Raw genomic sequence first — 8,931 nt, forward strand, 5'->3', positions numbered from 1 at the left:
GCAAACATTATTCTCCTTTCAAACAATTAAAAAAAATTGTATGTATCTTAAAATCTCCATTAACATCACAGAGACATGGATTTGAATACTCCGACAGTTCTTTTGTCATGAATAGTATTAAATGCATTTGCTACATTTAAAGTCTTCATTTTCCAATAAGGGAGTTAAATTTGATTTCATACATTGAAGATGAACCCAACGTCTACAATCGACACAAAACGCCTGTTAGGAAAGGAAATTAAAAAAAACTTGTTATTCATTTTAAACTGTTACTTTATCATTCTTTTTTTCGCTTTGTTGATTTACTTGTAAAACAATTTGTACAGGACCCAGTGCCAATTCTAAAAGGCCGCACAACTTCATTTTTGTCATCTAAGGGAAATTCTTTTCAGACATTCTATATATATTAATTCAACCTTTTGTCAAAGTGTTAAATAACTTTCGTAAAACAAGTTAAATTTATACTTTGTTTACATTCAAGATAGATGTTAGCACCACGGCTAACTTCCAATAAATGTAAAGCATGTGTCTGAGGAAATAATGGTATTAAAATGGTCCCTTACAAGTCAAGCATATATATTATGCCACTGTAATTGTATCTTTGAAGAAACACACACATACTCCCAATACTGCATGGATATCATGATGCAAATGTTTTTTTTGGGATATCAACCTTTTCTAGAAAAAAACATGTTTAATATGTGCACTACCAAATGACGGAAATATTTGAAAATCAGCAAACCAACATGCTATAAGGAATGGTTTGTTTTATTTGGCATAAGAACAAATTAGGATTATCACATCTTATAATGCAATATTACGTTTTCCAAGGCCATGATGGTTTCACTGAAAACAATGATCTTTGGCCTTAATCATCTTTTATTGATAAATACATGTCAACAACTGAATTGGATTCTATAATATTTAAACACAGACTGCACGTTAAGGTTGTAACATTAAGAATTTGTGAATAATAGTTATTTCCCTGGTCTGTTTTTATCAGACTGGCAACACACACAAGTATGACCCCACGCATATGATGATACCCCGCTCTCGCACAATGAAGATACTACACCTGGTAAGGGCTGAGACATTTGTTATATGTTCCAGACAGGGTGGGTACTCAATCAGCTGATGAAACCTGTATGCTTGAACGTCATAAATAAAAAATTGTTATGTCAAACCAGGTATCAACAGAATGTATAATGTACATCCTCTGTGCAGTGCACATTGGGCCCTTTCACATGCAGTAAGTATGCCAACTTGGGTGGTGTGTCACCTCCACCAACACATCTCTCACCGATGATTAGTTATTTCATGTAGTCGTAGGTTTTAAATTATATCCATCTATATTTCTCATTATATGAAAGTTGATGGTTTTACATAAAATGTGCATTAAATTTAAATGGGTGGGGTACAATTATTCACGCCTTTATTCATCGTAATGTTTTTGTAAGACTTAAAAATATCCATATAGCAGATGGTTATACATTGATGAACACAAAATGATAAACACTAAGGGGCCCATTATGATGTCGGGCGGATAGCCCCCTCCAGGCTTGCGGTGGTCACCGCCAGCCTGGCGGGGGCAATACGCCCGACATCATCTCTAGTCCCCACCCCCCGCCATATTACTATGGCGGGGTGACCTCGGCAAAAGGAAAGTCGGTCTGACGCTTTTCCGCCACGGTCGAATTGCGGCCGGGGTGTAAAATGCTTAATTTCGTGATGGTGTCTCATAGACACCGCCAGTCATTATGATGCCCGAATTTCAATGCCTTTCCCTGACTGAATGACAGTATGGGGGTGCACAGGGGGGTACCTGTGCAACCCACCTGCATTTGCATAATGAAAGCGGCAGGCAACGTGCAGTGCCTGCCGCTTTGATTATGCAAATGCATCACAGGCATTAATAGCATTGCGGCGGGTGCTGGTGTGAAAACCGCCAGCCGCAATGTTATTAATGCACGATGCGCCCACCACTGTGGCTGGCGCATCCAAATGCCCACATCGGGACACCCGCCCTTTAGGCGGGCGGTCCCGTTTACCGCAAGGGTGGCGGGCGGCCAAAGCACGCCCGCCATCCTGATAGGCCCCATAGTAGTTATAATTGTGATAGCAAAACAAACTAAATTAAAAGATAATCATATTTTTCGGCATAGTCATAGGGACGTTATGTGGTCTGTCTTAGACATGTCCTAGCATACGCCCACTGATTTGATTTCTATTAATATTGATTTGGTACCAATAATGTTATCTATGTACAACATTTAAAAATGACCATTTAAATAATTTAATTAACATTTGTGTTCTATTTTCTTTCTTTATACATTGTAATTTTACTAGGGGACTTCACAAGGAGGAGGATGGGAGCCAGGGACAAAAGTCACAAGAGCTGCCACATTTCTCTCTAACAAAAGTCAGTGCAGCCGATCTTTTTTGTTAGTCTTTACAATTTCAGCTTTGTAAATTCCGAATCACATTACAACTTACTTTGTGGAATTCTCTTACTCAAGAAAAAACATTTGAGGGATATACACTCGTGCCAGATGCCAATGTTGGACAGAACATAGTCCGCCCGACATACCTTTGAAAATAAAACCATCAAACTACTGTTATCCAATCCAGCCCAGCTAATTGGATGAGACTGATCCCTTAGTGGTCGCAATCCTATTTGCTTTGGGAGCATGCATTCCAAACCTAAAGCTTGCTCACGTTGATAACATCTTAGGTGTACTTCATTGATGCACCCCATGGTCGACACCTCCAGGTGCCTGACACCGGGTGCAGCGATAGATTGTGACGGCCTTGCACCCGTGGTGTCCAAGCTGTGCTTTCCACAAAACAACTTCTAATAAACCTTTTTGTGTTGTAAATGAAAGGCATAGAGAAGCATTTGTAAACTGCCATTGTAAGCCCTCCTCAATAAAGAGTTTGCAGAGGAATTACTGCTGCCATTCCAAACGCAAGCCTATCCTTAGCCATTCTTAACTAAGCTTTGTAATATTTTCTAAATGAATCTATCTAAATGTTTTGGTCAACAATTATTAGAAACATGAGGATATGAAGCCCTATGGATGGTTGACAACAATGGTCGTAGTCATTAAGAACAGCATAAAAATCGGGCACTTTGCCTATGAACATCATGGAACATATGTAATTCAGATTGTTTATATGTTTTACATTGGATAAATCAATCTTATGCACTGAGTCCATTGGCTCTTTTGTTTTTTAACTAAAACACAATATGTACGCCACCTAATGGATTGTAGCGTATCAGACTTTTTGTGTACCTTTACTACCACACTTAAAAAATGTAATACATTAAAAATGTACACATTTTCATATCACTGAATTACCATCAGAAACATAATGTTTATTATTGTAACATACTTAAACCTTTTTTTTTTTTTAATATTGATTTAACATCCTTATTTAATATTAAATTCAATTTCAATGTAAATTACAAACAATTTTTCCTCTCAAGTGTTATTAATTTAAAACCCCTATTAACATAACACATCAAGAACACACTTCAGTTGCTCTGTACTCTATGTCATCAATTCATAGGTAATGTTGAGTTTCCATCAGTTATACTTTACAATGATTTAATGCCCAATGTTGCTGTTCCAGGTGCTCACTTCTTCCTCTTTCTATAACCCGCATCTCCCCTTGAGGGGTCCCAGTCCCATTATTAACTTTTCTAAATGCTGTCAGTTATACTAATTTTTCACACGCCATAAAGCGATCAATTTGACATACACATTGACTGTATTCGACAAGAAATCCTCAACTTTATGCTCCTGCAAACTTTTCGACTTCGTTTTGCCTGTATGCAATCTCAAGTTCACACTACTATCTTGAAATTCCGGGCTCTCTCACTTTTTGGGCAGAACATAGTCCATTTCTTTTAACTACCCATTTAATTATTGCACTTGTGTGTTGGAAGCATAAGAACAATAAGTACTCAGGAGTATGTGGTAGCTCTTTGTCAATTTAATCATACAAAAATTGCCTCATCAACTACCAAAAGTAGTTTTGTTTATTGCACATAACAAAATAAATGATTAAATGTGCCGCTCTCTCAAAGCACATGTTGTGCATGAGTCTATCTCCATCACAAAATGTCTCCTGTAGCGGGAATGGGTTAAGTTAAACTTTACGCAGCATGTATAAATAGATTACTTGATTTCACACATTTATAGCAGATTTTGAGTTATACTCTTGAATCTTATACCAACCAACAACTGGTCTATGCTTCCCCAGGACTCCTTCATTCCAATGTAATTTCACAGGCTGTAACATCCTTTGCATGTCTTGCCACATTACTTTATATAGGCAGACAGTCTTGATACTCGCAGCTGATAGAACAACATATCTACAGCCAGTTGAGACTTGCAGATCCATGGCTCTCAATACCCATTGTTTTATATTTATTCAGCTAATGGCCCCATGCTTCAATTAAGTGGGTTCCCATGAAGCCTTGTTTTGGCTGTATTACATTAAATTTGAGCAATGCACAATATTGTTAGTAGTACCAGCATTAATTTCATAGGGGCACCTTCACAGTGCTTCTATAACGTCCAATGCTCTGCCTGTAACAGACGTATTAGTATTGAGATGGCTATTTACAGGGAGTATGGAGTCTTGACCCGTCGCATCTATCTTGCCCAGGAGTGCTCCAACAACATGATTTTGAAATTTGTATTCTGATAAAATACGCTGCACCCATAGCAGTATTTACACTAGAAATGTGGCATCTTAAGCATTCTGGTACCGTTATGCCGGTATAGAATTATCACCATTGGACTGTACTACAAGGTTGTTCAAATTTATGAACTCAAAAATCATGTTCTCCGTGAACCCATGTGCATAAACAAAGGTGGGCACTAGTTATTGTCACCACTGTGCATTCACATGCATTTTATGGACGGTGGCGCTACACTGGCACATTTGTTTACTTTCCACCATGGTTTTCGTAGTGGTGGAAGAGCTTCCAGTTCCAGAGATGCTCAACTGCATGAGTTATAATAGGGCTTTAAAACAGCTAGAGTGTCAATGGATAGATCAGGCACACCCAAGCTGCCACAACTGAGCTTGTCACCTGATCAACAGCAGGCAAACTAGTTACCCCAAAAAAATAAATTGCAAAATTACTGTAGTAACCAAAGATGTCTATTTTCTGAAAACTATTATTCTCCTTTTATTTTCTATACTGCTATTTACAATTGTTCTTATTTAAATAAATCCTGAGAGGGGGTGTGGCTTGGATTCCGACTTGGATGGCGGCGTGAGCCTGTAGCTCCGTGCCAGATCCCCTGTTTCTCCTGTGATTCCTCGCTTCTAGGCCGGCGAAAAACCCGAAAGTCTGCCTGTCGCGTCGGACCGAGCAAGGCACACTCTGGAGAGCAAGCGGATAGCCCACGGAGGTGCAGGGAGCCGACGCTGCGGTCCCGGAGAGCCGAGGACAAAGACTTAAGATGGCGGCTGCCCGGACTGGCGGAGACAGATCGGAGGAGCGCGGCGCTCGGCGGCTGCGGTGAGGAGGAAACCGCAGCCCAGCGGGAACCGCGGTGAGTGAGCCTGCTCCACGGAAGCAGCCGGCGGCCGGCAGCGGATGAGGACGGGAGTGTTCTCGGCCGTGCTTCGGACCTGCGATCGGGTAGCCCACTCACGACGCTGAAGGCCAAATGGGAGGACAGCATAGGCAAGCCCATTCCGGACACGGTCTGGGGCCACATACTGGAGCGGACGTGGAAGGGTAGTGAACGCAAGGTTCCAACAGGTGCACTTTTTCATACTGCATAGAGCCTATTTGACCCCAGGGAAACTCCGACGGCATTTTCAGGTGCAGGAGGTGGCATGCCCGAGGTGCTCAGCGCCTGGGGTTGAGCTGGATAACATGTTGTGGAGCTGCCCAGGGTTGGGTACATACTGGCCGGAGGTGGGTGAGCTGCTGAACGCGATCACAGACAGGAAGGTGGAGTTTTATATGGCAGCATGCCTGCTACTTTGGTTTCCCCACACAGCGAAAACGAAAATTACGAGCAAGTTTATCAATCTAGGGCTCATGCTGGCCCATAGAGAGATTACATGGCGCTGGAAATGCAAGGAAGGCCCTTCTATTAGGAGATGGACGAACGAGTTGTTGAAATGGTCTAGGTGTGAAAGTGTGCTGAGAATGCGGCAAGCCACCAGAACGGGTAATGAGAAGAGCCTGGAGATGGCTAGAGCTTGGGAGATCATTGTGCAGGCTTTGTGTGACTATTTGACGGAGGATGAGGATGAGAGACTTCTTGCGCATGGGCCTCCATGAAACCAGGGGCATGTAGATGTAATCCCTATTGATAGTGAGCCATTCTGTCCGGAACCCACAGTTACAACCCGCATCAGCAGCAGCAGGGGGGAGGGAGGGGTATAGGGGAGTTATTACATCACCCAGATAGGAATGGGCCAGGAACCGAAAACAATTAATGTAGATAGCGTCCACAAGAGGAGGATGCGGGGCACACTGCAGGGACCTTCAGAGGGAACTGGTTGGTAAGTGTTCCCAGGTGGTCACTTGGGAAGGTATTAGCGGAGACCGGCTACATAGATCCTATGGGTCCGAGCGTTGCCCACAGGGGGAATACGATTCTGTCAGGGGGTGATTGGGGGGGGGGGGGAGAGTTGTTGGGGGGAAAAAAAAGCAGATACTTCATTGTGCTGTTAGCCGGAAACCCCTCTGTAACACTCATGACGATCTCATGTTGGAACTCGTTGCTGCGCCGCCCGTCCTCCGGGATGTGGGCTTGAAGGCCCGTGTTCAACCTTGAGAAAGAATAATGCCTTGTACTGAGGTGGCGAGGGTGGTCGTACTGTCTCGATATTTTGTTGATAATTCTGCAATAAAAACAAATTAAAATAAATACATAAATAAATCCTGAGATTTACCATATATGTTTCTGTATCTTCAGGTGATGTTTTTTGGTTGCAGACCCCGCAGAACTCGTCGACGGATTCTAGATTTAATATTGAGTTTGATTAGCACTTCATATCTGAGAAAGGATATTACATTGTAAAAAAGTCTGGGGCATCTGGTACATGTTTTTAAAATTTTCCCACACAAAAAAAACATTTTCATGTGCATTTATTTATAGATGAAGGAAAATTCTTATTAGTCAAATATTCAAAACATTTTTAAAATAATAAAATTATCGAGATTTGATGTTGAATGCTACTCGGCATGTTGATATGCATACAACTTAGTACATTTAAAGGGATAATCATGCTTGTTATTACATTCCCGGATTTAGGGCTAGTTTTATTTAACCTTCTTTGTAACTAAGGAGCTCATTCGGATGGAGGGACGATCAGCAGCACCGTGCCAGCAGTGGCAATCCTTCCACCATAACAATCTGATTCACCCGATGCCAAATTGGAATGGTTCTGGTGAATCACATTGAATACGCAGTGGGTCAAGCAAAGCGGTCCCTTTATGTTTGCCTTCCTTACCCCTGCTCAATGGCATCACTCTATCCGTGCTGTGCCCATCGCGAGCATCAACGAGCGCGCACTTAGGATCCGGCCTCCCGGCCCCGCCCCTTCCTCATGTAGTCCAACGGTGGCCGGTCAGCTCCAAGGGGCGACCGTCCTCTTAGTACTTCCGGGGGAAGAGTGTTGCACTTCCGGTGGGGTAGGGGGCGGAGGCTAGGGACCTATTTAGGTTTCGGGGCCAGGGAACCCATCCTATCTTTCCTCTGCTCCACCGGACCGATGGCATGCGCCCAGAGGCCTCTCCCTCTACCATCTTTATCAATCTTAACTTTATTATTACCTTTTAAAATAAGTCATAGTAGCCTGGTCCGGGGTCGGGGCAGTGAGCGGAGGCAGGTAGCGTGGCCTCATGCCACGCGGCGGCAGAGAGCATCGGAGAGCAGCGGAGACGCAAACCCGGACCACGTGGCGGCGGTTTCGCCTTCATATTTGGCCTGGGTGGCTGTTGAATGATGTTTGCAATGTGGCATGGCGGTGTCTTGACTTTTCCATTTCGTTCCTGTTCATTAGGGTTCCCTGCCACGGTGGTAGAGTACTGGGACACTCTCCCCTGACGGTCGTAGAGGGGCTGTTAACGGAGTTTGCTGGGCTTGGAAGGGTCTTGCCCTTGGCATAATTCCATGGTCAGGTATGATGCCACGCGGGACAGAGGGGCCCCAGTGCTCGGTCAGGGGCCTGGAATGTCTCTGAGATAGGACTCGAGGAGGATCGGGCCGGGTAGTGCTCAGCGAAGGGCCACTCGAGTCACATTCCACATTAGATGGTTTACTGTTAGGTGATGTATCACAAGGATGGACTCGGAGCGTGGCCAAGAGCCTGGAATGTCTCAGTAAGGCAGCAAAAAGGGATAAGGGACCGGGTTGTGCTCAGCGATGGGCCGCCCGCGTCGCATTCCACAGGGAATGGTCATCAGTGAGGAGATATATCACAATGACGGTATGCAGTTATTAAATATTGGTACGGATCCCTGATGGGTAGAATTGTCATCAGTCATTCAGAGCGCAGGTGGGGAAGGTGAATTACCTGTGGGCCCTGATCACCTTTGTGGCTGTAGAATGACCTTGAAACACTAAAATTGACCGACTAAATTGACGGGAGTCCGCCTTGCGTACTCCCTAGGCCAGCACTGAGGGGGGAGAAGGTAAGGTCTCCGCTGTAAAAAATGGCCCCGGCTGGGGAGGCTAGGGCGACAGGTTACGAGCCTCCCGGGTCCCTGGTCAGCCTGGTGGTCTGAGGGTGGGCCCCTGGAGAGGGCGGACAAGGATCAGAGGTTTGGGGCCCACTCCTCATGGGCGCAGGTGCGTTGCACCTTGCGTGGATACCCTGCATGGAAGATGCTAGATGCCCCTTTAGTGCTGCAGGAGAAAAATCCAGCTGAAGAAGATCTGGAAAGTT

General features: G+C 44.1%; 1 protein-coding gene across 1 annotated transcript in view; it reads left to right on the top strand.

Moving 5' to 3' along the window:
• The window catches only part of GABRR2 (gamma-aminobutyric acid type A receptor subunit rho2), a 441,060-nt gene that overhangs the window by 275,015 nt on the left and 157,114 nt on the right, over positions 1–8,931 (top strand). The gene's annotated exons all lie outside the window — the stretch shown is intronic.

Source organism: Lissotriton vulgaris, chromosome 6 (genome assembly GCF_964263255.1).
Source record: "Lissotriton vulgaris chromosome 6, aLisVul1.2, whole genome shotgun sequence".
Lineage (NCBI taxonomy): Eukaryota > Metazoa > Chordata > Amphibia > Caudata > Salamandridae > Lissotriton > Lissotriton vulgaris.